Consider the following 8813-nt stretch of genomic DNA (forward strand, 5'->3'; position numbering starts at 1 on the left):
TTGTTTGACAGCTCAGCTCGGAAATTGCAAAAAACATATTTCAAACCCAAATTATTAATAAATTATTGCACAGTATATTTTCTTTACAGGGTTGTGTAAAAATCTTTGATTCGGGGCACGCGTTTGGACACAGCAACTCAAAATCGTTGCACAAATAACTAAACCGTACCCCTAACCCTATTATGTTCAGCTCAATGATCGCTATCGATCCTAATCAATTTTTTTATTTGAAAATTGTAGGTATTCTGCATATTTTCAGTTTACTTTAAGTTTAGATGTGCCTCAATCACAAAACCATTGAACAAATAACCGAACATTCCCCAGATCAGTATCTATCCTATCAGTTTCACCATAAGCCATCGCGCACTATGTAATAAATATACAATTGTTACTTTTCAGAAACTTACCACCATTTCCGCCATTATTATTTATGTACATACATACCACTTCTGTTCTGTCTTTTTCTTTTCCTAAGTTGTATTGCAATTTGCATTCATAAGTCACAGTATCGATAACCCCACCGTTGTATTTAATAAATTTTTCCTTCTGTTGAGCTTTCACCCATAAATTAGTCACCAGGTAGCGAGTTCTTGCATCACATTCCCCCTGGAATTTTTCTCTTTTACCGAACAGAAATTTTGCAGGAATGTCGAAAAAGTATCGATGCATCGATATATTTCCAATGGAGACCGCCTATTTCTCATGGTCTGCAATATATGTCAGCGCTTATTGCTTGACATCTATTGCAGGCAATTTGATAGTTCGACAGCCATATTTTCATTTGAAAGAAAGCGTGCTGGTGGTAACATCAATGAAATTTTCTGGCCGTCTCCATAGGGTAAAATTTATTGCTGTCCAGCTGTCATTTTGGTCGCTAGATATAAATTATATCAGTGGCAATATTTGTGTGGGCTTTTTATATCTTGATATAAGCATCTGTGAGATAGCTTCTAAAACGTATTTTTGCCGGATTTAATCACTTAAAAAATTTAGAAAATAGGCTATTTTACATCCAATTACATAATAACAAATATTTTAACCGAAAACAGTTCAATATTTGGTTTTATATTAAAATATCAATAACGTTGCCGCCACGAAGTGTTCATGCAAATGAACATGTAGCTGTCAAACTACCAAATTGCCGGCAATAGATGGCAAGATATAAGCTTTGACATATATTGCTCTTGAAGAGCAATGAGCGGTCTCCATTGGCTATTTATATTCTAACATATGTATCAAGTATAAACTTTATCCTGTGGAGACGGGCAGTTAGATATTAAGGCTGTGTGCGAGTTGACCCAAATTTTAGTACCTAAACTAATATTCCGCTGGACATTTCCAGCACTGCCACAATTTAAGAAAACAGCTGCTAAAAGTGTGCGATTTCGTTTGACAACCTAAATTGTTTGTTTTGGAATTTGAATTTGTTTGCTTTTAATAAATATATCTATAAAATGAATAATTTTGTGGTAGCTTTGGGACTATTTAACAAATAATAAATTTGCAACAGAAAAGGAGAATGCTCCATCCTGGTATCTATAAAAGAATCCGTTTGCTCTTCTGACCCTGCGAAATAATATACATCCATCGAATTACACATATACTTATCTGAATGCAAAAATCAAATAAATTTATATTTACATCTTTCTGGATATTTTCTTTTTTGTGCCACAGCAATAATAAAAATTATTTAAAACAACAAAAAATCTTTGTTCACTTAGTGCCGTTTGCACCATGTCTAGTTAATTCTAACTCCCAGTTAAACATCTTTATGGACGTTATCGACACCCATCATATAACATGTGATCAATAAAGCAGTTAACGTGCTTAACTGAAGGATGTACCTCCAGTTAGCGTTAACTAGACATGGTGCAAACGGCCCTTAGGGCCGGTCTCTGGTTAACACTAATCTCCGGTCAAACATAGTTATCGACGTTACCGACGCCCTGTTGTATGCATGGAGTCGAAGACGTCGATAAAGATGTTTAACCGCAGATCAGTGTTAACCAGACATTGAGTAATTGTTCAATTTAGGTTGAAAAGTATGCTCGCATAAAATCTAAATTGTTCATATTCACTGCGTTACCGACACTTTCCAGTGATTTAGGATTTGTCTCTATTTAAGTAGCAATTTAGACGTACTCGCACACAGCCTAAATCAAAATAAAAATTCTTCCCTATTGGATTATTTATGATTGCGTTTTTGGAAATTATTCAGCAAGTTTTCTAAAGATTTAAATGTTTTTAAACACCGAAATTGAGAGAATGATGTCTGGTAGCGTCATGCGATAAATGCTTATTTCAAGACACCAAAGTGCCCACACACAAAAACTTGCAATCATATTGCTCGTCAAAAGGTGTTTGCCTGTGGAGTTCTGCGGTAAGAAGCATCGAAAATTTTCTACTCGATGTATAAATAGTCGATGTATCGAGGCTTGAGGGAAATTTGAGTAAAAATCAAAAGATTTTTGATTTTCTGGCTACCATGTTGACGTTTGATCAAACCGCTTGCAATGTGGATGGTAAAATCTCCTCATTTGCAACTGAATTTTCACCAAGTGAGGACGTAAGGAAGAAAAATGGAAGAAATTAAGATTTTTTTACATTGTGAACCGGAAGAAAAACAAAATTCTGTGCTTTAACGACTCTTGTTTACATGGTGTTAGGCAAACTGGGAAAAATATATTTTACAAGCCGATTGTGTGGTGTATTTCTTTAAAAGGCCCTACACACGCATTGACTTATCGGCCAAACAGTTGGCCAACCTACTTAGGGCCGTTTGCACCATGTCTAGTTAACTCTAACTCCCACTTAAACATCTTTATCGACGTTATCGACACCCATCATATAACATGTGATCGATAAAGCAGTGGATGTGCTTAACTGAAGGATGTACCTCCAGTTAGCGTTAACTAGACATGGTGCAAACGGCCCTTAACGAAATCCCCTACAGACGCACCAACCAGTTGGCCGATTTCATTTGAGTGAGAGCTTTTGTACTGTGAACAAAACACCTCCACTGGCAAAGTTTTAATCTATGCTAGGAATTAGAGTCCGACCGATTCCAATTTTTTTTCAGGTACCGATGCCGATGCCGATTAATCGGCTTATGGGGAAAGAATCGGCCAATGCCGATACCATAAAAAATTACAAATAAATGTATTAATTCATAAAATCAGTTCATTTCACGGAGTTAAAAAAAAAACAAAAGATAAGAAATAATTGAATTAATTGGCTTGTTATGCAACATTACATACATACATACATATGTATGTGTAAAAATATATGTACATATATCACATTTCTTTTTATGGTGCTAAGCAAAAAATATTTAGGAACATAAAATTTCATTTCGTTTTGTACTAAAATACGCTCTTTTGCACTCAATGCATAAGAACTTATATGCTATGTATGTATGTACATACATATAGTGGTCCACAAAATAAAAGAATTGCTGGTATACAACAAACACCATATACATTCAGATTTCAAACTTTGTACAAAAATTAGAGAAATTCTGCTTATTTTCACCAAAATTTCAAACTTTTTAATCAGAATTTTGGTATGCAGTTTTTTAGACCATTTCATTCTAGTATAATAAAGTGCAAGTTTCAAGCTGCTATAAAATCCCGTTCATTTTTGGAAATTTTTTTTGCTGGCAGTGTTCTCCATATAAAAGAAAATTGTCGCACATACTTTTGTATGGAAAAAACGTGAAACACCTTCAACAAAAAAAAACTCATTTTTGTGAGCTGTCTGCAAATGTTTTTTAATGTTGGCTGTCGCTTCACCTGAACATTTGAATAGAAATTCCAAAGAATCGGCGAAAAAAGGCCGATGCCGATGCTCAATTTTGTGCCGATACTAGCCGATACCGATGCCGATTAATCGGTCGGACTCTACTAGGAATGCTTCTCCTTTTTATGTATTTTATTGCTACCGCCCCCGATTTCACAAATTATACGCATTTTCACCAGCGGAACGAGCCGAAAAACACATGTTAACGTTAATGCGTCTTTAAAAAAAATTAAATCGCATTTTAGGTTGCCAACTTGTCTACACCCAGAGCAACAAGTTCACCAGTTTTTGATTTTACTCCAACCTGACGAACAACTTGACGAAGGTTTGCCAACTTGCCTACACACGGCTTATTTACCACCAACTTCTAGCGGTTGGCCAACTGGTTGGCCGATAGATCGATCCGTATGATTGTCCTTTAATAGGGCTTTCGCACGAGGCGATTTTTCATAGGGCTTTCGCAAGAGGGCGATTTTTCAGCAAACTTTTAGTTGAAAGCAAAAATCGTCTCGTACGAACGGCCTTTCAACAAATCACTTTCAACAAAATTGGTCGCCAGCCTTAATTTAGCTATTCATCGTGCAACCCTGCGTGAGTTGAACGCAAATCGCCTCGTGGACCTTTTAAGGACCCGCCAGATAGAACTTATTTTTTGCATCACAGGGATACTTTTGACTGACATCCAATTTAACTCTGTGATTTTGAGTAGTAGATGCCACATTGGCAACGCATGCATTACTGCAACTCAAGGCGAATTTATAAAAGGTGGTGTTTCTGGCGAATTTAGATTTTCGCCGCGCTACTTCTTAATGTCAAAATGATATGTTTGTTGTAATATGAATTCGCCTTGTTTAGAACAAACACATCATTTGGACATTAAGAAGTACCGCGGCAAAAATCTAAATTTGCTAGTAACACCACCTTGTATAAATTCGCCTTGGCTGCAACTGATAAAATTCGTCCAACTCTCAACTTTTGACACACGCATATGCGGCTAAACAACAACAACAAAAATGTATGGAGCAAATTCAAACCTGCTGATTTTTGACCAATCAAATTGAGACATTTTGTTTGCGGCAAAGTTTTCATTGTGCCGTCTCGCCATGTTCTACGCCAAGGCGAATCTATACAAAGTGGTGTTATCGGATCCGCTGATTTCACGGCGAATTTGCACCTTTTGTCAAAATTATGTGTTTGTTGTAATTTTGTTTTGGACTGATCAAGGCGAATTTATACAAGGTGGTGTTACTGGCGAATTTAGATTTTGCCGCGGTACTTCTTAAGGTACGACCGCACTAAGCGACGCGACACTGCAGCGGCACTACGCGACACGGCGCGACACTTTTTGCTGCAAATTTTATTTTATTTTTGCGTCAAAACCTTCAAACAAGATGGATGCCAGTGACGCTAATGTAATGTTAATACCTTTTATTTTTATTTTCCTTGGCGAATTCTCCTCAAATGTTATGTTTCTTTACCGGCCGTCTTCACATGCTTGAAAATCTCGCTTGCGTTCTGTTTTTTTCCTCTCGCAAGCGAGATAGAGTTTTGTTGACTGGGTATTTGACAGCATACTTTTTCATTTGAAAAATGTCGCCAAACAAGATTGTTCAAGCCTTGCAGGCTCTTAAAAGTTTGAAAAAATTAGAAAATCTGCATAATGAGATGTATACTATTTTCAAATGAAAAATGGCTGCCTCTAAATTTGTATTTGCGAAATGAGAACATAGCTGTCAAACAACAAAAATGACAGTTGAAAGCAAGCGAGAGCTCGCATACCGTATGCGAGAAAAAGCATGCTTCGTACTTTTTGCGGTCTACACGTGCGGTTTCTGGCATGCGTCGTCACGCAAACGAGATTTCCCAGCACGTGAAGACGGCCGGTTACATACAATTTTCTTCTTGAATGAAATGCATGTGAATATTCACTCACAATTCGATATCCATTTCTGCAAGTTAAAAATATAGTACGTAATGTTATGTCGCTCCGCTGGGTATACCGCACTTTGCGGCACCAGAACTGCCGGACACCACGTAGCTCCGCTGCAGCATAGTGCGGTATGCTGCATAATACCATGTTCTGACCGACATAGAAAACATGTTGCTAAAACTGGTTTTCGACTTAAAACTTGTGTTTTCGTGCATGTAAAATCTGTCAAACGAAAACCAGTTTTCGCTGTATTCACTAGTTTTTTTTTTTTTGATTATTTATCGAAGTGGAAGTCATATTTTATCATCTTTAATACGCCATTTCGGATTTATTGTTAAATGGCTGGCAAAAGTAAAATAAGAATGAAAGTAAGCGGTTGCTAATGAAAAGAAAATGAGAGAAAAGCATTTTGGTTTTGTTTTTGTGTCGCAAAACTGTAATCAGAGGATGTAAAAAATGTCAACGAAAACCCTAACAGCCGGTGTGAACAGCCTTCAGCCCACAATCCCAAAAGACGTTTTCAAAGTGTTTTCGTTGTCGGTCAGAACATGGTATAAGAATCCATGCAAAGAATATTTTGCCGCGCTGTGTAGTGTCGTGTCGCGTCCCCTAGTGCGGTCGTACCTTTACAGGTCTATTATGCACGTTACCGAAGATTTTGTAACCGGAAAATTTTATTACCAAAAAAATGTTACCAGTTCTTGTCACCGCGATTCTAGGAACATTGGTAATGCAGTTAAAATATTCAGCAATTCAGCTATGAAGAATTGTGCAAATTCTGGCATTGCATATTTCACGGGGCAATACTTTGTTACCAGCTTATGAGATGACAGGCAATAAGATGACCGTCGAAAAATAAAATAAACCTAAGGGCCGGTTGTGCAATGTCTGGTTATCTCTACCACTACACTATCGACGATTTCGACATCATGCATGTAACATGTGATCGATAAAGCAGTAGTTGTGCTTAACCGGAGCTTCTACCTCCGATTTGTGCTAATCAGACATTGAACAACCGGCAATAAATCACGCAAATAAGTATTGGTTAGTGGTACTATTTGCAAATAAGCGCAAGACGTCGCCATTCTTAGGGCCGGTTGTTAAATGTCTGATTAGCACAAATCGGAGGTAGAAGCTCCGGTTAAGCACAACTACTGCTTTATCAATCACATGTTACATGCATGATGTCGAAATCGTCGATAGTGTAGTGGTAGTGATAACCAGACATTGAACAACCGGCCCTTAATGGTTTGCAAATAAAAAATTAACTCAGCGTTACGGCAAAGTTTACCATTTTGCAAATTGTTATTTGCAAATAATACATGCGTATAAACGTAGTATGTATGAATTGCGTTCCGGATGCTTCACGATTTTCACGATTCGCAGGAACAGCTGTTTTCTCCATTAATAAACCTTGTGGAAGGTGGTCACCTGGAACGACTTCCTGTAAAAACCTGCAAATCGTGAAGCATCTGGAACGCAACTATGGATTACAACAAGCACATAATTTAAGGTGTTCTTACACGTTATGTATTTGCATCTGTAAATGTGACTTTTTCAATACATATGTAATTGCGTATGTCTGTCAAACTCACAGTCTTTATTTAACTATTTAAACATACGATCTTTAAAAACGAAATTAACTAAACTCAGATGATTCCACCTAAGGGTCAGATGAAAATAGCATATCCACAAATGTAATTTCAAATGTCAACGCATGAACGCACAGAAAAGTAGCGAGTTGGTTTACTTTCGACGGCAACTGCGTTAACGCATTCGTAACGGCGTCGTCTGTAACAGCTGTCATACAAAGGCACGTGTTTAATTTTATTTGACATTGAAGCTGAAATTAGCCAAGAACGTAAACCTACCGGTACGTAAACCCGAGTCAGCTGACACGATCTGTCTTACCAGAGCGCCATGTAAATGAAAACTCAACACCGCAGAATTTTTTTGTAGTTGTAGCCCGTAGCGCAGAAATCTGCGGAATTTAGATTTTTCCGTGTCAGCTGATTTCTTCCTTCTATAGATGGTTGCCACTTCGTCAGTTTCGCAGATGGTAAAAAAGGTATAATTTCCTATTCAAAATACGTTTAAAATATTTGAAATTTACTACTGAATAAAGTTTTTTGTTTAAAACTAAGTAGTTAATATTTAGCTACGATCTATTATAGCACGATTATAGCATATTATAGTTGAAAAGGTAGGTTTATGAAAAAGCATTGATGAGTGGCAACCATGCACGAAAGACACAAGATCACGTAAGAACAAGAGAGTGAAAAAAGTCGATTTTTTAGCGGGTTCTACGCCATCTTGTTTCACTGGAAAACGAGCGAAAAGTAAACAAAGCAAAGAAAACAACGAAAACCAAAGTTAGCCAAAACTATTGTCAGCCACTTTAAACGCACAATTTAGGTAAAATGATGCAACAAAATGCTTTAAAATGTGTTGTCATATTGAATTAACTCTTCTTTATTTGAATAAAAGTGTAAAATAGTGGTGCTTGTGATGTAAACAAACGCTCAGCTGACGAACCCGCTTTCGCAAACTTTTTTCTCAAAACCAGTTACAAATACAACGTCGCGCTCTTACGTGATCTTGTATTTTTGGTTCATGAGTGGCAACACTGTTGTAAGCAACACTGAGGGCTCCAGTAACAGCCGTACCTAAATTAGCGCGTTGAGCGTTTCGCTTGTATCTTTATCTCTCTCTGACGCATTAAATTTATATACGCTAGAAGAAGAGAGGCCGACAGGCCCAACGCTTGACGCGCTTATTTAGGTATGGCTCTAATCGACAAAATTCTGCGTATACAGACTGCGATTAAGTATAGGTTCGGCGCATGATGCAATAATACAAGGTTCGATAAACTGACAGTTGTCTCTCTCGCACCGCTCCCTTAGCAGTGGCAAAGTGTTGCTTATTTGCACAAATTTACTTGGAAAAAGTGTTGCTTTGCTGTGAAATAGAAGTATAAGCTTTTGTGCAATATGTTTATTTGTATATGTATATGAAGCACATTTAACTGATGAAAACATAAACTGCTTTTAAATTGGATGTTTACATAAATCTCATAGTAGTTTTA

Source organism: Rhagoletis pomonella, unplaced genomic scaffold (assembly GCF_013731165.1).
Source record: "Rhagoletis pomonella isolate Grant_MI unplaced genomic scaffold, Rhpom_1.0 Rhpom_scaffold_00003, whole genome shotgun sequence".
Taxonomy (NCBI): Eukaryota; Metazoa; Arthropoda; class Insecta; order Diptera; family Tephritidae; genus Rhagoletis; species Rhagoletis pomonella.